The sequence below is a fragment of the Muntiacus reevesi genome, chromosome 10, assembly GCF_963930625.1.
Source record: "Muntiacus reevesi chromosome 10, mMunRee1.1, whole genome shotgun sequence".
NCBI lineage: Eukaryota > Metazoa > Chordata > Mammalia > Artiodactyla > Cervidae > Muntiacus > Muntiacus reevesi.
Genome location: NC_089258.1, coordinates 14,171,237 through 14,194,295, shown reverse-complemented (window position 1 = coordinate 14,194,295; position 23,059 = coordinate 14,171,237). Strand labels below are relative to the sequence as shown.

At 41.1% G+C, this 23,059-nt stretch overlaps 1 protein-coding gene and 1 pseudogene across 5 annotated transcripts in view; one reads left to right on the top strand and one right to left on the bottom strand.

Annotated features, from left to right (window-relative positions):
- Positions 1–23,059, top strand: part of FANCC (FA complementation group C) — a 308,295-nt gene that overhangs the window by 38,192 nt on the left and 247,044 nt on the right. The window lies entirely within an intron of this gene.
- LOC136176838 (ATP synthase subunit g, mitochondrial pseudogene) lies at positions 345–702 on the bottom strand (annotated as a pseudogene).

Here is a 23,059-nt window from a genome sequence, read left to right as displayed (position 1 = left end):
GCGCCGTCCCTGAGATCCTCCAGGTAAGAACACTGGAGTAGGTTGTCATTTCCTTCTCCAATGCTTGAAAGTGAAGTCATGCAGTCGTGTCCAACTCTTCACGACCCCATGGACTGCAACCTACCAGGCTCCTCTGTCCATGGGATGTTCCAGGCAAGAGTACTGGAGTGGGTTGCCATTGCCTTCTCCACATCCACTGTCTAGCAAGTATCAAAATTTCAAACCCCTGGAAGGAAAGCAGATGTTCACGATCAGTGACATTGTTTGTACAGTTTGTGCAGAAAGAGTCCATCTTTTTTTTTTTTTTGACACATTGTCTTATTTTATTCAAATAGCAGTCTGCTCACACATGGTCCAAGAACATTTGAATAATAAAGCAAATATAATCACATGTTAAAAATTGGTCTTCAAACATCATAGCCAATGATGCCACGCTTGCCTATGATCTCGCCAACATAAAATCACATCCACACATCAGTGGCCACCAAACCATTCAGTAGAGCTTCCTTAACAGTGACCTGTTTGAAGCTACCGGTTTTAACACTGTTGATAATTTTTTTTCAAGCTCTGAATTGCTGTAGGGATCTCAGCAGGGGTTGGAGGAACCAGCTCAACCTTGGCATAGTACCAAAACGTGGCCAATCGAGGCTTGGAGTAAGTCACAGCAGCATTGACCAGCGCCGGGGCCTTCTCCAAGAGGTTTCAGACAGAGTGGGCCGTGGTACTAGGACAGAGATCCCGTCACCCCGACTGGCCGGCTGAATGCCACCTGCCCGGAAGAGAGAGTCCATCTTAGAGTTAGGTTGATAGGAACTATTACAGTATCCAAGTTTTCAGGCCCGAGCCAAGGGCCACCCTTGCAAGTTTTTTCGTTCTTTTTTTTTAAAAAAACTTTTTATTTGTATTGGGGTATAGCTGATTAACATTGTTATGATAGTTCCAGGTGAACAGGAAAGGGACTCAGCCATACATATACATGTATCAGTTCTCCCCCAAACTCACCTTCCATCTGGGCTGTCACATAACAGTGAACAGTTTTATGTGCCATACAGTAGGTCCTTGTTGGTTATCCATTTTAAATATAGCAGTGTGTACATGCCCATCCCAAACTCCCAAACTATCCTTTGCAAGAGGTTCTTTCTAAGGAGAGTGGTCTTGGACCTGCTGTGCTAACGCCTTTCTGCATAGTTAAAGAGGAAAGAAGTCACTTTTGAGGACCAAAGATAAGTTTTACTTTCAATGAATTTCAGAGTTGTCTGATGGCAAGGTTAAAACCTTACTCAGGTGTAAACTGGTCTTGTGGTGAGAGAAGGCAGAAAACTAAGCCTCTAGAAGATTATGAATTAAGGGCAGGAAATATGGCTCATGAAATATTAGAACTTATGATTAAAAAGCTAGTTAAGGGAGAATGGAAGCTTGAGCAGAGACTGAATTTTGTCACTGCCCCCCCCCCCCCAATTCATAGGCTGAAACCCTAACCCCTAGTGTGACTGTATTTGGAGATAGGCCCTTTAGAGAGATAATTAAGATTAAATGATATGTTTGTGAAAAAGTTGGCTTAAAGCTCAACATTCAGAAAACAAAGATAATGTCATCTGGTCCCATCACTTTGTGGCAAACAAATTGAGAAACAGTGGCAACTGTGGCAGACTTTATTTTTTGGGGCTCCAAAATCACTGCAGATGGTGACTGTAGCCATGAAATAAAAAGCCACTTACTCCTTGGAAGAAAAGTTAAAATCAACCTAGACAGCATATTAAAAAGCAGAGACATTACTTTGCCAGCAAATGTCCATCTAGTTCAGTTCAGTTCAGTCGCTCAGTTGTGTCCGACTCTTTGCGACCCCATGAACCGCAGCACGTCAGGCCTCCCTGTCCATCACCAACTCCCAGAGTCCACCCAAACCCATGTCCATTGTGTTGGTGATACCATCCAACCATCTCATCCTCTGTTGTCCCCTTATCCTCCTGCCCCCATTCCCATACATGACTACTGAAAAAAAATCATAGCCTTAACTAGACTGTGTGGATCACAATAAACTGTGAAAAATTCTGAAAGAGGTGGGAATACTAGACCACCTGACCTGCCTCTTGAGAAACCTATATGCAGGTCAGGAAGCAACAGTTAGAACTGGACATAGAACAACAAACTGGTTCCAAATAGGAAAAGGAGTATGTCAAGGCTGTATATTGTCACCCTGCTTACTTAACTTATATGCAGAGTACATCATGAGAAACCCTGGGCTGGATGAAGCACAAGCTGAAATCACGATTGCTGGGAGAAATATCAATAACCACAAATATGCAGATGACACCACCCTTATGGTGGAAAGTAAAGAGGAACTAAAAAGCCTCTTGATGAAAGTGAAAGAGGAAAGTGAAAAAGTTGGCTTAAAGCTCAACATTCAGAAAACTGAGATCATGGCATCTTGTCCCATCACTACATGGGAAATAGATGGGGACACAGTGGAAACAGTGTCAGACTTTATGTTTTTGGGCTCCAAAATCACTGTAGTTGGTGCTGCAGCCATGAAATTAAAAGATGCTTACTCCTTGGAAGGAAAGTTATGACCAACCTAGATAGCATATTAAAAAGCAGAGACATTGCTTTGCCAACAAAGGTCCATCTAGTCAACGCTATGGTTTTTCCAGTGGTCATGTATGGATGTGAGAGTTGGACTATAAAGAAAGCTGAATGCCAAATAATTGATGCTTTTGAACTGTGGTGTTGGAGAAGACTCTTGAGAGTCCCTTGGACTGCAAGGAGATTCAACCAGTCCATCCTAAAGGAGATCAGTCCTGGGTGTTCATTGGAAGGACTGATGCTGAAGCTGAAACTCCAATACCTGATGCGAAGAGCTGACTTATTTGAAAATACCCTGATGCTAAGAAAGATTGAAAGCAGGAGGAGAAGGGGACGACAGAGGATGACATGGTTGGATGGCATTACTGACTCAATGGACATGAGTTTGAGTAAATTCCGTGAGTTGGTGATGGACAGGAGGCCTGGCGTGCTGCAGTCCATGGGATCGCAGAGTTGGACATGACTGAGCGGCTGAACTGAACTGAACTGAACTGATGTGTTAGTTGCTCAGTCATGTCTGAATCATGTGAACCCTTGGGCTCTAGTTCTTCAGGCTTCTCTGACCATGGGATTCTCCAGGCAAGAATATTGGAGTGGGTTGCCATTCCCTTCTCCAGGGGATCTTCTCAACACAGGGATTCAACCCAGGTCTCCTGCATTATAGACTGATTCTTAACCTTCTGAGACACTAGGGAAGCCAGAGTGGAATCTAATCTGATATGTCTGGTGGCCTTATAGAAAGAGGGAAGAGATCTCTTTTCCTGCACACACCAAAGAAGAGGTCATGTGAGTACACAGAGATGGCAGGGAAGAGGATCTCACCAGGAACAAATTTGTCCAGAAACTTTTGGCTTTTTAGCTTCTAAAACTATTAAAAAATAAACTTGTGTCGTTTAAACCACCCACTCTATGGTTTTTTGTTATTTCACCCTGAGTTACGACAGCTTGAGATCAGACTAGGACCACAGCTTTATCAAGGTGAATCCTATGTGAACCAGGAGAATATTATCAGTAACATGGTGCTGGACTTTTTGTTGTTGTTTTTTATGTGTCTTGTTTCTCTTCTTGTCTGTTAGCTTTCAAACTTTGCTAACTTATCCACATACCATCTCTTCTGAGTTAGCAGAAATTGTTAACCTGGTGTTCTAGATCTGTGCCATCCAATACCATAGTCAGTAGCCACACATCATGATACAAATTAAATTAGTTAAAATTGAATATAAATCAAAATTAAGTTCCTCACAGGCACTAGTCACCTCTCATGTGTTTAGGGATGTGGTGGTTGTTGTTCAGTCACTAGTCATGTCTGACATGTTCTGACCCCATGGACTGCACCATACCAGGCTTCCCTGTCCTTCACCATCTCCCGGAGCTTGCTCAAACTCATGTCCATTGAGTCAGTGATGCCATCCAACCGTCTCATCCTCTGTTGTCCTCTTCTCCTCCTGCCTTCAGTCTTTCCCAGAAACAGGGTCTTTTTCAGTGAATCGGCTCTTCACATCAGGTGGCCAAAGTACTGGAGTTTCAGCTTCAGCATCAGTCCTTCCAATGAATATTTAGGGTTAATTTCTTTAGGATATACTTGTTTGATCTCCTTGCAGTCCAAGGGACTCTCAAGAGTCTTGTCCAACACCACTGTTCAAAAGCATCAATTCCTCAGTTCCTTGGTGCTCAACGTCCTTATGGTACAACTCTCATATCCATATATAACTACTGGAGAAACCATAGCTTTGACTTTGTGGACCTTTGACCCCGAAGTAATGACTCTGCTTTTTAATACTCTGTCTAGGTATAGCTATTCTTCCCAGGAGCAAGAATCTTTTAATTTCATGGTGCAGTCACCATCTGCAGTGATTTTGGAGCCCAAGAAAATAAAGTCCGTCACTGTTTCCATTGTTTCCCCATCATATTTGCCATGAAGTGATAGGACTGGATGCCATGTTATTAGTTTTTGAACATTGTTTTTTTTCTAATTTATTTATTTTAACTGGAGGCTAATTGCTTTACAATATTGTAGTGACTTTTGCCATACATTGACATGAATCAGCATTGACATGAATGTTGAGTTTTAAGCCAGCTTTTTCACTCTCCTCTTTCACCTTCAGTTCCTCATCGCTTTCTGCCAAAAGAGTAGTGTCATCTGCATATATGAGGTTTTGATATTTCTCCCAGCAATCTTGATTTCAGCTTATGCTTCATCCAGCCCAGCATTTCACATGATGTACTGTGCCAACATCTGTTGGATCATCGAAAAAGCAAGAGAGCTCCAGAAAAACATCTACTTCTGCTTAATTGACTATGCCAAAACCTTTGACTGTGTGGATCACAACAAACTGTGGAAAATTCTTCAAGAGATGGGAATACCAGATCACCTGACCTGCCTCCTGAGAAATCTGTATGCAGGTCAAAAAGCAACAGTTAGAACTGTACATGGAACAGTGGACTGGTTCCAAATCAGGAAAGGAGTATTAAAAGGCTGTGTATTCTGTTTATAATAGCCAGGACATGGAAGCAACCTAGATGCCCATCAGCAGACGAATGGATAAGGAAGTTCTGGTACATATACACCATGGAATATTACTCAGCCATTAAAAGGAATTCATTTGAATCAGTTCTAATGAGATGGATGAAACTGAAGCCCATTATACAGAGTGAAGTAAGCCAGAAAGATAAAGACCATTACAATATACTAACACATATATATAGAATTTAGAAAGATGGTAACGATAACCCTATACACAAAACAGAAAAAGAGACACAGATATACGGAACAGACTTTTGAACTCTGTGGAAGAAGGCGAGGGTGGGATGTTTCAAGAGAACAGCATCGAAACATGTATATTATCTAAGGTGAAACAGATCACCAGCCCAGGTTGGATGCATGAGACAAGTGCTCGGGCCTGGTGCACTGGGAAGACCCAGAGGGAGCGGGTGGAGAGGGAGGTGGGAGGGGGGATCGGGATGGGGAATACATGTAAATTCATGGCTAATTCAAGTCAATGTATGACAAAAACCACTACAATATTGTAAAGTAATTAGCCTCCAACTAATAAAAATAAATGAAAAAAAAAAAAAGGCTGTGTATTGTCACCTTGCTTATTTAACTTATTTTTAGAGTACATCATGAGAAATACTGGACTGGATGAGGCACAAGCTGGAATCAAGATTGCTGGGAGAAATATCAATAGATGACACCACCCTTATGGCGGAAGTAAAGAAGAACTAAAGAGCCTCTTGATGAAAGTGAAAGAAGAGAGTGAAAAAGATGGCTTAAAACTCAACATTCAGAAAATTAAGATCATGGCATCTGGTCCCATCACTTCATGGCAAATAGATGGGGAAACAATGGATACAGTGACAGAATTTATTTTGGGGGACTCCAAAATCACTGCAGATGATGAGTACTGCCATGAAATTAAAAGCTGCTTGCTGCTTGGAAGAAAAGTTATGACCAACCTAGACAGCTTGTTAAAAGCCAGAGAAATTACTTTGCCAACAAATGTCTGCCTAGTCAAAACTGGTTTTTCCAGTAGTCATGTATGGATGTGAGAGTTGGACTGTAAAGAAAGCTGAGCACTGAAGAATTGATGCTTTTGAACTGTGGTGTTGGAGAAGACTTTTGTCCATTCCTTGGACAGCAAGGAGATTGTAAAGGAAATCGGTCTTGAATATTCATTGGAAGGACTGATGCTGAAGCTGAAGCTCCAATACTTTGGCCACCTGATGCAAAGAAGTGACTCATTCGAAAAGACACTGATGCTGGGAAAGATTGAAGGCGAGAGAAGAAGGAGATGACAGACATGGTTGGTTGGCATCACCGACTCAGTGGACATGGGTTTGAGTAAACTCTCGGAGTTGATGATGGACAGGGAGGCCTGGAGTGCTGCAGTCCATGGGATCACAGAGATTTGGAATGACTGAACTGAACTGACCTCTGGATGTAAGTTAAAGAAGCAGGTGACAATATACAACCTTGACTTACTGCTTTCCCAATTTGGAACTACTCTTGTTCCATGGCTGGTTATAACTGTTGTTTTTTGACCTGCATACAGGTTTCTCAGGAGTGCAGTTGTGCAGTAGTTTGAACATTCTTTGGGCTTTTCTTTTTTCAAGTGATAAAGAATCCGCATGCAATGTGGGAGACCTCACTTTGATACCTGGGTTGGGAAAATCCCCTGGAGAAGGGAATGGCTACCCACACCAGTATTCTGGCCTGGAGAACTCCATGGACTGAATAGTCCATGGGGTTGCAAGGAGTTGGACACGACTGAGTGACTTTCACTTTCACTTTGAACATTCTTTGGATTTGCCCTTTTTTGGGATTGGAATGAAAACTGACCTTTTCCAGTTCTGTGGCCACTGCTGAGTTTTCCAAATTTACTGTCATTTTGAGTGCAGCACTTTCACAGCATCATCTTTTAGGATTTGTAGTAGCTCAGCTAGAATTCCATCACCTCAACTAACTTTGTTCAAAGTGATGCACCCTAAGGCCCACTTGATTTCACATTCCAGGATGTCTGGCTCTAGGTCAGTGATTACACCACTGTGCTTATCTGGGTCATGAAGATCTTTTTTGTATAGTTCTTCTGTGAATTCTTGCCACATCTTAATTGTGCCTTTATTGTGCCCATCTTTGCATGAAATGTTCCGTTGGTATCTCTGATTTTCTTGCAGAGATCTCTAGCCTGCCCCATTCTATTGTTTTCCTATTTCTTTGCATTGTTTGCTTAAAAAGGCTTTCTTATCTCTCCTTGCTGTTCTTCAGTTCAGTTCACTTCAGTTCAGTTGCTCAGTCGTGTCTGACTCTTTGCGACTCCGTGGACTGTAGCATGCCAGACCTCTTGTCCATCACCAACTCATGGAATTTACTCAAACCCATGTGCATTGAGTTAGTGATGCCATCCAACCATCTGATCCTCTGTTGTCCTCTTCTCCTCCCACCTTCAATATTTCCCAGCATCAAGGTCTCCATTGAGTCAGTTCTTCACATCAGGTGGCCAACATATTGGAGTTTCGTCTTCAGCATCAGTCCATCCAATGACTATTCATGACCGATTTTCTTTAGAATGGACTGGTAGGATCTTGCTGTCCAGGGAATTCTCAAGAGTCTTCTCCAACACCACACTTCAAAAGCATCAGTTCTTTAGCACTCAGCTTTCTTTATAGTCCAACTCTCATATCCATACATGACTACTGGAAAATCCATAGCTTTTATTAGACGAACCTTTGTTGGCAAAGTAATGTCTCTGCTCTTTAATATACTGTCTAGGTTGATCATAGCTTTTCTCCCAAGGAGCAGGCATCTTTTAATCTCATGGCTGCAGTCACCATCTGCATTGATTTGGAGCCCCATAAAATAAAGTCTCTCACTGTTTCCACTGTTTCCTCATCTATTTGCCATGAAGTGATGGGACCAGATGCCATATCTTAGTTTTCTGAATGTTGAGCTTTAAGCCGACTTTTTCATTCTCCTCTTTTACTTTTATCAGGAGGCTCTTTAGTTCTTCATTTTCTGCCATAAGGGTGGTGTCATTGGCATATCTGAGGTTATTGATATTTCTACCAGCAGTCTTGATTCCAGCTTGTACTTCATCTAGTCCAGCATTTCTCATGATGTACTCTGCATATAAGTTAAATAATCAGGGTGACAATATACAACCTTGACATACTCCTTTCCCGATTTGGAACCAGTCCATTGTTCCATGTACAGTTCTAATTGTTGCTTCTTGACCTGCAGACAGATTTCTCAGGAGGCAGGTCAGGTGGTTTGGTATTCCCATCTCTTGGAAAATTTTCCACAGTTTGTTGTGATCCACACAGTCAAAGGCTTTGGCATAGTCAATAAAGCTGAAGTAGATGTTTTTCTGGAACTCTGTTGCTTTTTCGATGATCCGATGAATGTTGGCAATTTGATCTCTGATTCCTCTGCCTTTTCTAAAGCCAGCTTGAACATCTGGAAGTTCATGGTTCACCTGCTGTTGAAGCCTGACTTGGAGAATTTGAGCATTTCTTTGCTAATGTGTGAGCTGAGTGCAGTTGTGCAGTAGTTTGTGCATTGTTTTGCATTGCCTTTCTTTGAGCTTGAAATGAAAATGTGGTTTCCAGTCACGTGGTCACTGCTGAGTTTTCCAAATTTGCTGTCATTTTGAGTGCAGCACTTTCACACCATCATCTTTGAGGATTTGAAATAGCTCAACTGGTATCCATCACCTCCACTAGCTTTGTTCTTAGTGATGCTTCCTAAGGCCCACTTCGCATTCCAGAATGTCTGGCTCTAGGTGAGAGGTCACACCATGGTGATTATCTGGGTCATGAAGATATTTTTTGTATAGTTCTTCTGTGTAATCTTGCCATCTTTTCTTAATAGCTTCTGCTTCTATTAGGGCCATACCATTTCTGTCCTTTATTGTGCCATCTTTGCATGAAATATTCCCTTGGTATCTCTAATTTTCTTGAAGAGACCTCTAGTTTTTCCCATTCTATTGTTTTCCTCTATTTCTTTGCATTTATCACTGAGGAAGTCTTTATATCTCTCCTTGCTATTCTTTGGAATTCTGCATTCAAATTGGCATGTCTTTCCTTTTCTCCTTTGTCTTTCAGTTGTCTTCATTTCATAGCTGTTTGTAAGGCCTCCTCGGACAACCATTTTGCCTTTTTGCATTTCTTTTTCTTGGGGATGGTGTTGATCCCTGCCTCCTGTACAATGTCATGAATGTCCGTCCATAGTTCTTCAGGCACTCTATCAGATCTAATCCCTTGAATCTATTTGTCACTTCAACTGTATAATCGTAAGGGATTTGCTTTATGTCATACCTGAAGGGTGTAGTGGTTTTCCCTACTTTCTTCAGTTTGAGTCTGAATTTGGCAAGAAGGACAGAATGGATTAAAGATTCACTGAGCATGACCCTGCCCATCAGAATAAGACCCTGTTTCCCCCTCAGTCAGTCTCTCCCATCAGGAAGCTTCCATAAGCCTCTTATCCTTTTCCATCAGAGGGCAGAAAGACTGAAAACCACAATCACTGAAAACTAACCAGTCTGATCACATGGACCACAGCCTTGTCTAACTCAGTGAAACTATGAGCCATGCTGTGTAGGGCCACCGAAGATCGACGGGTCATGGTGGAGAGTTCTGACAAAATGTGGTCCACTGGAGAAGGGAATGTCAAACCACTTCATTATTCTTGCCTTGAGAACCCCATGAACAGTATGAAAAGGCAGAAAGATATGACACTGAAAGATGAACTCCTCAGGTTGTTAGGTTCCCAGTATGCTACTTTAGATCAGCAGAGAAATAACTCCAGAAAGAATGAAGAGATGGAGCCAAAGCAAAAATAACACCCAGTTGTGGATGTGACTGGTGATGGAAGTAAAGTCCAATGCTGTAAAGAGCAATATTGCATAGGAACCTGGAATGTTAAGTCCATGAATCAAGGCAAATTGGAAGTGGTCAAACAGCGGATGGCAAGAGTGAACATTGACCTTTTAGGAATCAGTGAACTAAAGTAGCCTGGAATGGGTGAATTTAACTCAGATGACCATTATATCTATTACTGTGGGAGAAGTATGAACTTCTTAGAATACTTAGAAGTACTTAGAATACTTAGATTATTTAGAATACTTAGAAGTATTACTAAGAAGAAATGGAGTGGCCATCATAGTCAACAAAAGGGTCCGAAATGCAGTAGTTGGATGCAATCTCAAAAACAACAGAATGGTCTCTCTTTATTTCTAAGGCAAACCATTCAGTATCACAATAATCCAAGTCTATGCCCCAACTAGTAATGCTGAAGAAGCTGAAGTTGAACGAACACCCCAAAAAGATATCTTTTTCACTATAGGAGACTGGAATGCAAAAGTAGGAAGTCAAGAAATACCTGAAGTAACAGGCAAATTTAGCCTTGGAGTACAAAATAAATCAGGGCAAAGGTTAACAGAATTTTGTCAAGAGAATGCACTGGTCATAGTAAACACCCTCTTCCAACAAAACAAGAGAAGACTCTACACATGGACCTCACCAGATGTTCAACACCAAAATCAGATTGATTATATTCTTTGCAGCCAAAGATGGAGAAGCTCTATACAGTCAGCAAAAACAAGACCGGAGCTTACTGTGACTCAGATCATAAACTCCTTATTGCCAAATTCAGACTTAAAATGGAATTCTTAGATCTCTGCATTCAGATGGGAATATCTTTCCTTTTCTCCTTTTGCTTCTCTATTTTTCTCAGCTATTTCTAAGGCCTCTCAGTCAACCATTTTGCCTTTTTGCATTTTCTTTTTCTTGAGGATGGTCTTAATCTCTGCCTCCCGTCCAGTGTTATGACCCTCCTTCCATAGTTCAGGTACACTGTCTATCAGATCTAATCGCTTGAATCTATTTGTCACTTACACTGTATAATTGTAAGGGTTTTGATTTAAGTTGTACCTGAATGGCTTAGTGGTTTTCCCTACTTTCTTCAATTTAAGTCTGTGTTTTGCACTAAGGAGTTCATGGTCTGAGCCACAGTAAGCTTTAGATCTTGCTTTTGCTGACTGTATAGAGCTTTTCCATATTTGTTTGCAAAGAATTAGATGGCATAAATATAGAGCAAAAATTTTCATCATTGTAGAAAGCCTTTCTTGGCAGCATTTTTCTAACTAGTTGCTTCAGACATCTCACTATTTTCTGTCTCAGTGGCTCCAGACTTCTATAGATTCAAGGCATACTTATGAATATTAAAGTTGTTGGTGGATATCCTTAAAGTTTTTGAAACTGATAAGTGAACACCAATTACAGTGCAAACTCCGTTAAAGTATAATATGTCAAGCTGAGTCTGTAACTGTATTTGCAATTATCAAGCTATTCTTTTGGTCATGGTTCTGTAGTGTGTGCCCCTAGAAAATGTTTTCTACTTCTGCTGGGCATGCTATGTGTTCATAGGATGAAGAACTTGGATAAACATGCCTTTATACCCTGACACACTTTTCCCTATTTTACTATTCTGGATGTTTGCTCTGCTCACTCCTGGAGGTAGTAGATGCAGATGCTTTAGAAGGAAGCATCAGTATCCAGGTTGTTCTCCTGAGCACTAATTAATCTGTGGAATTATAGAGTGAGGGGAGGTCAGTAGAAATGGCAGTCTGGCATTATTAGGAACAAATATTTCATGAGAGAATAAACTGTACAGAATTGTTCAGGAGGGTCATAGTCTCCACGGTAACTAGCCCACCGGTCCGTTTTGTCATGTGTGGGACCTGGTCTTCAGAGTCCTCCAGACAACCCTGTGTGGTATTTATTGTTCCACTCCCAAAGCCAGCTGCAGGTAACACTCGGGGGAACCGGGATGGGGAACACATGTGACTCCATGGCTGATCCATGTCAGTGTATGACAAAACCACTGCAATGTTGTGAAGTGGTTAGCCTCCAACTAATAAAAAAAAAAAAGAAAAGAAAAAAGAAAAAAAAAATAAAATTGCCATTGGGAAGAAAACAAAAAAGAAATTTTCGTGTAGTTTTCCTGGGCCACTGAACTAGTGAATAGAGATGCTGGATTCAAGTTCTTTCAGTTGATCTTCACAGCGTGTGTTTTTTGTACCATAATGCAGCTGGCTGCCCCTCTGGCACTTCCTTCCCTGAGTGGACAACTGACTCAGAGCTGTATTCTATGTGAAAGGAGTTGTTTGTAGATTGAACATCCCAGGTGGCTTAGTGGTAAAGAATCCACCTGCCGATGCAGGAGAAACAAGAGACATCAGTTCATTCCCTGGGTCAGGAAGATTTCTTGGAGTAGGAAATGGCAACCCACTCCAGCATTCTTGCCTGGAAAATTTTATGGACAGAGGAGCCTGGCGTGCTACAGTTCATGGCTTAAAGAGTCGGACATGACTGAGTGTGCACGTGTGCGTGTGCGTGTCCACACACACACACACGAAGAGTGAGTGACCTGGAAGGGGATGTTTTTTCTTTAAGGAATTTTAAGTGATTTTTTTTTTGTTATTTTTGTTTTAATTACATTAAAAAAGTGCATGAAAAATGTAAAAGAGGTAAAAATCACTCATAATATGAGCATTTCTTTTGAAATCATTTAAAAACTTTTCCTGTGCCTGTAGAGGCGTAATTTTGCAAAAATGTTAGCATGTGATTATACATATCTTCTGCAACTTCTTCACTGACTTCAGAATTTAGGATGAACATCTCTCCAAGTCAGTCAGGAATAGTCTCTGTGAGGTTAACTGCTCTGTTACTTTAAAAATGTGTGTGTGTGTGTGTGTGTAATGGTTATTGTTACCCACTTTAACCACTCTCCTTCATTTTAGCCTGTAGGTCTTATTTTTTTCTTTGTATGGTGTTACTAAGAAGTAATCATAAGAGGGGAACAAAACCTTACATTTGGTGGCACTCAGCACCAAATAATTCCAGATGTTTGCTTTCCCTATGTGTAGAGAGAACCCACACTGATGCTGTGTTTGTTCTTTTCATCCTCCTTTGTCTTTATTTCTCTTCATTTCATTTAATTTTAACCTCAACACCAGACTTCTTTTGTGTAATCCTTGGCCTGCTGCTGTGGTATATTTGCCACTGGCTCTCGTTCCAGCCCCCAGTCACTAATGTGTCTCTTGGCAGGGAATGGAAATGATGGTGGTCCTCTCAGTTGACTCAGGAGCACCCCAAGTCAGCAGTAATATTTGGCATAACAAGTACCAGGGTGGGATAACCACATGTCTGCGGACTGGGATTTTAAAGTTGTTAGTTATACTGAGAGCTGTGGTTTAGTGATCAATTTAAGCAAGAGATTAAATTTATTTCCTGCAGGCTTCTTCTTCTTGGTCATACATCCAACAATATTGCCTTATTATTATCTTTCATATTCCTTTTTAATTTTTTTGGCTTAAATTTTCCTTTTACTTAAATTTTCCTTTTACTTTGATCTCTTTTTCTTTTCTTCTCCCTATGTTTGATTCCTCACACTAATCAGATTTTTCTTCTGCTTGAATCTAATGATCTAGTTTTTCAAGTGAGTGGGGACAGGAGGGTAAGATAGGAAGGTGGTGGGGGTAAATATGCCACCTGATAATTGTTTAATATAATGTTAAACAGGATATTAAGGAACCTAATTTCTTTTTGATTCCTTGTACTTGGGAGAATATAGAGTCAGTTGGACACTAATATCAAGTGATTTGTGTGCGCAAAGCCTTACAAAGAGATAATAATGACAGGTACTGTGGCTGTCACCCCTCACCAGGAGATGTGAGCTACCTGGACAGGTCAGTCCAGAACTTGGGAAACAACTCTTGCATCCAGCACTGGGGAGGAGGCTGGCCACAGCACTCAGGCTGAAGGGTTCTGGAGCCCCTCTAAATGTGGGTCAGGAATCTTTCACGCCTGTAAGGAAGTACCCATACGGATAAAAGAGTACAGCATGTGAAATGCTGGGCTGGATGAAGCACAAGCTGGAATCAAGATTTCCGGAAGAAACAGCAACAACCTCACCTATGCAGGTAACACCACCCTAATGGCCAAAAGCAAAGAGGAACTAAAGAGCCTCTTGATGAAGGTGAAAGAGGAGAGTGAAAAACTTTGCTTAAAACTCAACATTCAAAAAACTAAGATCATGCTATCTGGTCCCATCACTTCATGGCAAATAGATGGGGAAACAATGGAAACAGTGACAGACTATTTTCTTGGGCTCCAAAATCACTGCGGATGGTGACTGCAGCCATGAAATTAAAAGACACTTGCCCCTTGGAAGAAAAGTTATGGCAAACCTAGACAGCATATTAAAAAACAAAGACATTACTTTGCTGACAAGTTCCATATAGTCAAAGCTATGGTTTCTCCAGCAGTCATTTACAAATGTGAGAGTTGGACCATAAAAAAGGCTGAGCACTGAAGAACTGATGTTTTCAAATTGTGTTGCTGTAGGAAACTCTTGGAGGCCCTTGGACTCCAAGGAGACCAAACTAGTCTATCCTGAAGAAAATCAACCCTGAATTTTCATTGGAAGGTCTGATGCTGAGGTTGAAGCTCCAGTACTTTGGCTACCTGATGGAAAGAGCTGACTCATTCCCTGATACAGGGAAAGATTGAAGGCAGGAGGGAAAGGGGATGATGGAGGATGAGATGGTTGGATGACATCATTGACTCAATGGACATGAGTTTGAGCAAACTCTGGGAGATGTAGAAGGACAGGGAAAGCCTGGTGTGCTGTAGTCCATGGGATCGCAAAGAGTCAGACATGGCTGAGTGACAGAATAACAGCGACAACCCCCTCAGAATCCCCTGCAGCATTTCCCCTCCTCTTTCTCCCAGACAGTAGGGATGACACCACTCTTTTACCACAGACATTTCCCCTCCAAATTGTCTTTAAAAAAAAATTGAAAGACAGTAGATGACCACCTGTACACACACACACACTTTTCATTTCATTTTGCTAACATTTGATAAGTGTGGATATGGTGGCATATCACCCCACCCTGCCCACTACTTCAGTATTCATTGCCTAAGAATAAGGACATCCTAAATGACCACAGTACAGTTATCACACACCAGAAATATAGCATCTAAAGTATGCTCCATGTTAAAAATTTCCCAATTATCCACACCCCTCCCACAAAGTCCCCATTTCCCATGAGTTCATGGTGTGCTGTGGGAAGAGGTACTTGCCTGTGTAGAAGGTGCAGGAAAAATATACCAGCAAAGGAAAACAAACACGATGGTAAGAAACTGTGGTATCAGTGACACATACATTGTGAATGGATGGTAGATAAAAATGGAAAGACTTTCAGAAGGAACTGCATTTTAAGTATATACAGATTTTATGTTGGTAATAAACAGAGCTATATTGTTAGTATACAAAGTGTACTATACTTATTTGAAGAAAAGTTAAGTATTGACTAAGGCATAGTACTAATTCTGGGCCTCAGAAAAAAGATTTTGAATAATAATTTCAGTATGCAGTTGGACAAGTTTTTACTAAAATGTGTTCTGAGTCTTGTTATTGAATATGCATTCGTGCTAAGTCACTTTAGTCATGTCCAGCTTTTTGTGATCCTCTGGACCATAACCCACCAGCCCTCTCTGTCCATGGGATTCTCCAGGCGAGAATACTGGAGTGGGTTGCTATGCTCCTTTAGGGGATCTTCCCGACCCAGGGAGTGAACCTGCATCTCATGTCTCCTGCACTGGCAGTTGGGCTCTTTACTGCTAGTGCCGCCTTGGACACTGGTTATTGATTATATCTAAACTTATATCTAGCAATAGAATAATTGTTAATGAAGCAGTTGACAACAGTTAACAATCAAGATTGCCAGGAGAAATATCAATAACCTCGGATATGCACATGACACTACCCTTTGGCAGAAAGCAAAGAGGAACTAAAGAGCCTCTTGATGAAAGTGAAAGAAGTGAAGTGAAGTGAAGTGAAGGTTGCTCAGTCATGTTTGACTCTTTGCAACCTCAGGAACTGTAGTCTGCCAGACTCCTTCTGTATGGGATTTTCCTGGCAAGAATACTGGAGTGGGTTGCCATTCCCTTCTCCAAGGGATCTTCCCAACCCAGGGATCAAACCCAGGTCTCCCGCATTGCGGGCGGATTCTTTACCATCTGAGCCACTTGGGAAGTCAGGAAAGCGACTAGGAAAGTAAAAGAGGAGAGTGAAAAAATTGGCTTAAAACTCAACATTCAGAAAATGAAGATCGTGGCATCTAGTCCTATCACTTCATGGCAAATAGATGGGGAAACAATGGAAACAGTGACAGACTTTATTTTCTTGGACTCCAAAAATCACTGCAGATGGTGACTGAAGCCATGAAATTTAAAGACACTTGCTACTTGGAAGTAAAGCTACAACCAACCTAGACAGCATATTAAAAAGCATAGATATTGCCGACAAAGGTCTGTCTAGTCAAAGCCATGGTTTTTCCATTGGTCATGTATGGATGTGAGAGTTGGACCATACAGAAAGTTGAGCACTGAAAAATTGATGCTTTTGAACTGTGATGTTGGAGAAGAGTCTTGAGAGTCCTTGGACTGCAAGGAAATCAAACCAGTCAGTCCTAAAGGAAATCAGTCCTGAATATTCATTGGAAGGACTGATGCTGAGACTGAAGCTGCAGTACCTTGGCCACCTGGTGAGAAGAACCTACTCATTGGAAAAGACCCTGATGCTGGGAAAGATTGAAGGCAGGAGGAGAAGGGGACAACAGATGAGATGGTTGGATGGCAACACTGACTGGATAGACATGAATTTGAGCAAGCTCCAAGAGTTGGTGATGGACAGGGAACCCTGGTGTGCTGCAGTTCATGGGGGTCACAAAGACACAACTGAGCGACTGAACTGAACCTCTAGGTGAATCAGATTGAGTTTTTTGAAAGAACCTGTTTATCATCTTTGGGGAAGTTCTAGTTGAAACTGGAAAATTTTTAATTTTGTTCTAGCTCATTACATATTATAGGGACTTCAGTATTGTTCATTCAAAAATTCAGTACATTTTAGAAACTAGCTATTAGTTGACCTTAGTTTTGTACATTTTTGTTACTTTGTAAGAGTACCCTTAAGGCTCAAGTCAAGTTAAAATTAGGGTAGATGGTTTGTGCCTATAAAGTCAGACTAAAACTGTATTTTTTTCCTGAATAGAAAAAAGTCATCTAAGAATCGTGCTACAGTGTGTACAGTCTTATTCAAAACCGCATATATTATAGTATTTTTAAAACCTGGAACCAACATGTAGAATCATTGTGTTTTATAGCAGTTAAACTACATCTGATATTACTTGTATGTCTCTGCTGCTCCATTAGAGCTTTTGGATTACATTAGTGGTATGAGAATGATTCTTATATTTAAGTAAGATACACTGCTTCACTGCACAGATGGTATCAGTTTTGAATTACAGTACTAAGTAAAAGAAAACTAGAACAACAGTGATTTTGCCAGTCCTTTCTTACTGATTATTTATTTTGGATGATTGTAGTCCTTGTGAAAGTAGCAGACTTAGCCTAGGAACTAGAGCCAAGAACCGAATGGGTGGGCACTCCTCCTATTCCCTGCTGCATGTCTGCTCATTTTTCCCAAGAGAATCAGTGCAAGTTCTCCCTGAATGCAAGACTTTACTTCCTTAACAAAACTATTGTCTTGATTAACTTCCCTCTGCTCCTTGTTTAAATATCCACAGGTCAGGTAAGTACCCTGTAGCTCTCACATCCCTATGTCCTTGGCCCAATCCTTTTTTTTTTCTCCTCATTTTTTTTCATCCTCCCTAGATTAGCTCATCCTTTTCCATGGCTACAAATACCTTCTATCTGTTGATGGTTCCCACATCTGTGTCTTTAGCTCAGATCTTTCTCCTAGCCTACATTCTCACTGGACATTTTCACTTGTGTGCCTCAAGTATCTTTTACTCAACATGCCCTAAACTAATTCATCTTTCAGTCTAGGTATGTCCTTATTGTTCTGTTCCTTCTTTTAGTACACAGTGGTACCATGCATCTAGTTCCCTAATCAGAAACCTGAAAGTGAAAGTCACTCAGTCATGTCCGACTCTTTGTGACCCCATGGACCGCAAGGACTGTAGTTGTCTAGGCTTCTCTGTCCATGGGATTCTCCGGGCAAGAATACTGGAGTGGGTAGCTGTTCCCTTCTCTAGGGATCTTCCCAAGCCAGGGATTGAACCCAGGTGTCCCACATTGCAGGTGGATTCTTTACTGTCTGAGCCACGAGGGAAGCCCCAAAATGCTGGAGTTGGTATCCTATCCCTTCTCCAGTGAATCTTCCTGACTCAGGAGTCAAATCAGGGTCTCCTGGATTGCAGGTGGATTCTTTATCAGCTGAGCTACCAGGGATGCGCAACACCATCTTACCAGGGAACCTGAATATCATCTTTAATTCCTCCCTCTTCATGTTCAGTCAGACACTAAACATTATATACTCTATGTCTTTAGTGTCTCTCATATCTAGGCACTTTTCTTCATTCTTTTATGCATTAAACTAGGCCTCAATTTCTAAAAGATGATCATCTATCTTGCAGTATGATCTTCCTGTTTTCTACTCATTTTACGTGCTGCTTCTATGTAATCTTTCTAAAATACAAACCTAATTACATCACTTTTGTGCTAGAATTCTCCAGTGACTTCCTATTACTCAGAATAATGTCCAATATCCTTATCAATCTTATAAGGTTCTTTCAGCTGCATCTACTGCTTGCTTAAGCAAGGTGACAGCCTTGGTCAAATTTATTTTTTTAACCTGCAGTCCTCCTGACACTTACCATTCATGATGTTTTTCTTGTGAGAAGCCGGAAGTTGCATTGTGGTCTACTGTCCATTAGTAAACCCCAGTCAGAATTGTGTGTTTTCCCTCCTAAAGACACTTTATACATATTGTAGCAGATAGTTGTACTAGCTGGCAAATTCCTTTGAGAAAGCTCTACCTAGAAGTTACACTTGATATTATTTAAATGTTTTTACTACTGACCATAAAGAAGCTATGTCCTTTATTGAACCTGATAAAGTAATACAGGTGATTAGATGTCATCGTAGTCTGTCATTTTTCTCTAGACAAGGTGATAAAAGAGTTAACGTCAGCTTCTGTTGAAGCATTGCTCAAACATGCCAGCAGGGGTTAGTTGTAGGTAAGTCTCACCTAAGAGAGGGGTGTTCCTGAAGATCTTAGGAAGGAAGGAAGGAACAAAGAAAGGAATGTCTCTAGTGGAGGGATATAAATGGTGAGGTCAAAATACAAAGCACCAATAGAGTAATCCTTTGGCTGGTCTCTATCTCTCGATGCCCCAAGATGTTTGTTTTCGTGATTTAAAAAGAACTCACTGTAGCGCTTTGCCCAGAGAAGGGAGTAAATCCTGATTTGGCTAGATCCTAAAGCAGCTGCGCTTTATCTTGTTCGTCTATGCTTTGTCTACTGACAGAGCCTCTTGCCCCAGCCTTTGCACATGCTGTTCCCGTTGCCTGCAACATCCTGCCTCCTGCTCCCCTGATGAACCCCCACATGCTGTTCCCGTTGTCTGCAACATCCTGCCTCCTGCTCCCCTGATGAACCCCCACATGCTGTTCCCGTTGTCTGCAACATCCTGCCTCCTGCTCCCCTGATGAACCCCCACATGCTGTTCCCGTTGTCTGCAACATCCTGCCTCCTGCTCCCCTGATGAACCCCCACATGCTGTTCCCGTTGTCTGCAACATCCTGCCTCCTGCTCCCCTGATGAGCCCCCACATGCTGTTCCCGTTGTCTGCAACATCCTGCCTCCTGCTCCCCTGATGAGCCCCCACATGCTGTTCCCGTTGTCTGCAACATCCTGCCTCCTGCTCCCCTGATGAGCCCCCACATGCTGTTCGGGTCCCTTTCTTGACACCCTGTGTCTGGGTTAAGTGCTCTGCTGAGTCTCTTACTGTGGGAACATTTATCACACTGCAGCTTTAGTTTTAAGTTCAGTGACTGTGACTGATTTTACCATTTAAAATGAAGGGGGTTTTAGAAGTTTTGCTTTTTAAGAGAATTGACTAGAGTTAGGAGCCATCTCTCCATTCCTGAAGCCAGTAAAGCTGTGAGTTGCCTTTGTACCTAATTACAACTTTGAGAAATTCGGATGTAACGTACCGTAAGGTATTCTTTGGATGAGAGAGCCTACCCCAGCCTAGCTGCAAGTGTCTTGAATGTGAATGCTGCTGTTCTTTTTTTGGTGTGTACTCCGGTTGAAAAGTCAATCCAGTCTTCTCCCAACACGTGACTTGTGCTTATTTGGCTAATTCAATACACCCTACCTGCATTTTTTCTATTTTCATCCTATAAGTTCTCTTTGCCCTCTTTAGCACTTAGCTCCTAGATCCCCTCCTGTTAGTATGGATATTTGCTTTCATTAACTGGATGTTTTTCCTCAGGTGGTATTATCTAGAACTGTTGTTTTGAGAGCACTTTTATTTCTATGCTCAGAGGAGTTCAGTATACTGGATATACCATAATCCAATAAGGATATATATATTTTCCTAACTTATACTTTACTGGAACCCTATTGGGCAATCCAAACAAGTTGCCTTTGAATTTGTTAAGAAAAAATACTTGAATATATAGGAATCTGATGTGGAATCGGAAGGAGCAGTGATAAAAAGAGACCATTTCTTTTCAAATATGTTTCTTCACTTTATCAAAAATCTTCTTTGTCATTCAAAAGACATGACTCTTGGGCCCTCTGTCTCTTTTCTATTTTCCAGGCAATGAATCCTCCTGTTACATTAGATCAGTGTGTCTATATCATGATCCTTACATCATTTTACATTGGAGTGTGATATAGTGGGTTTTCAATATAACATACAGTAGACTTGATATTTTCAGATTTAACATGTACAGTTCTGAATATTTGCAGTTGATTTTAAAAATCTATAACATGCTGTAAGTTGTAGTTTTGCTGAGACTCATATTTGAGTAATAGATACTATGAGGCAAGTTTGTGAGCCTGAAGCATTGATCTAGTGAGTAAGCTTAACTCACGCCTCAGAGTCTGCCTCAGAGTGAGTTTACTGTCTGCTCAGCATCAGCGCTTACACAACAGTTTTTATGAAGTAATAAAACATTTTAAAATGCATTATAAATAAAACAGACTACTAGTTCTGTTGAAGAAAGAGAAGAGACAATATTAAGAGCTAAGAACATGTTGATTTTTGGTGTGAACAGTGAAGTTTTGAATAAATTAAAGATTAGGATATCTAATTAAATTGTGATTATGAACTAAAATGTGAATGAGTCCATAGTAGTCATCAAGTTAGTGAACCTTTTTCATTGAGTACTCCAGCCAGTGTGAAATTTGCTCAGGTGAATGAGAAATTGTAGAGGTTGAATAGGTAATTGTGTGCACTGAAGATAGGAAGGAGAAGTCTGTTGTTCTTTGTGGAAATTTTTTGTAGAAAACCAGGGTCATAGATGTAAAATATGAAACATCAAGTATTGAAGGCACTAGTCAATTTCTATTAATAAAATAAACTTTAGTGTGAGTAAAGGTCCATAATTTTGGAGGGGGGGATAAAAAATTATACTTTTGTTATACTATGTATAGAAACATATGGAAATATCAAGGAAACATTTCGCCCAAAGATGGGCACATTAAAGGATAGAAATGATAGAAACTTAGTAGATGCTGGAGAGATCAAGAAGAGATGGGAAGAGTACATGGAAGAACTGCACAAAAAAGATTTTGATGAACTGGATAAGTACAAGCATGTGGTCAATCACCCAGAGCGAGACATTCTGGAGTGTAAAGTTAAGTGGGTTTTCTCATCCATCTGATGGAATTCCAGTAGAGCTATTGGAATAGCTCTACTATTCCAAGGATGATGATGCTATCAACATGTTGCACTCAGTATATCAGCAAATCTGGAAGACCCAGAAGTGGCCACAGGACTGGAAAAGGTCAATCCTCATCCGATTTCCCAAGAAGGGTAGTACTAAGGAATGTCCAAACCATTGGACAGTTGCACTGATCTCCCATGCTAGTAAGGTCATGCTTAAAGTCTTGCATTACGTGAACATTACATCCGCATTACGTGAACCAAGATACGCAGGAGAAACATCAACAACCTCAAATATGCAGATGATACCACTCTAATGGCAGAAAGTGAAGAGGAACTAAAGAGCCTCTTGATGAAGGTGAAAGAGGAGAGTGAAAAAGCTGGCTTAAAACTCAAAGTTCAAAACGTGAAGATCATGGCATCTGGTCCCATTACTTCATGGCAAATAGAAGGGAAAAAAGTGGAAGTAGTGACAGATTTCCTCTTCTTGGGCTCCAAAATCACTGTGGATGGTGACTGCAGCCTTGAAATCAGAAGACAATTGCTTCTTGGCAGGAAAACTGTGACAAACCTAGAGAGTGTGTTGAAAAGCAGAGTCATTACGCTGCTGACAAAGGTCCATATAGTCAAGGTTAGTGGTCTTCCCAGTGGTTACATACAGTTCTGAGAGCTGTAAAGAAGGCAGAGCACCGAAGAAATAATGCCTTCAAACTGTGGTGCTGGAGAAGACTCCTGAGAGTCCCTTGGACAGCAAGGAAACTAAAGGAAATCAACCCTGAATACTCATTGGAAGGACTGATGCTGAAGCTGAAGCTCCAATATTTTGGTCATCTTATGTGAACAGCCAACTCATTGGAAAAGTCTCTGATGCTGGGGTAGATTGACAGCAGAAGAGAGTGTCAGAGGATGAGATGACTGGATGACATCACTGATGCAATGGACATGAACTTGGGTAAACTTCGGGAGATGGTGAGGGACCAGGAGGCCTTGGCATGCTGCAATCCATGGGGTCTCAAAGCCTTGGACGCGACTGGGCAACTGAAAAACAGCACATATATAAAACAAAAGCTAAATGAATAGTCACTAAACTATTTATAATTAACATGCAGAAGGTGATTAGAAGATCCTTTTTTCCTTTTAAAGGTCTGCAATTTTAAGATCTGATTTTCTTTGTGTAACACAAAGTTAATGTGAAGCATAAACCAGTC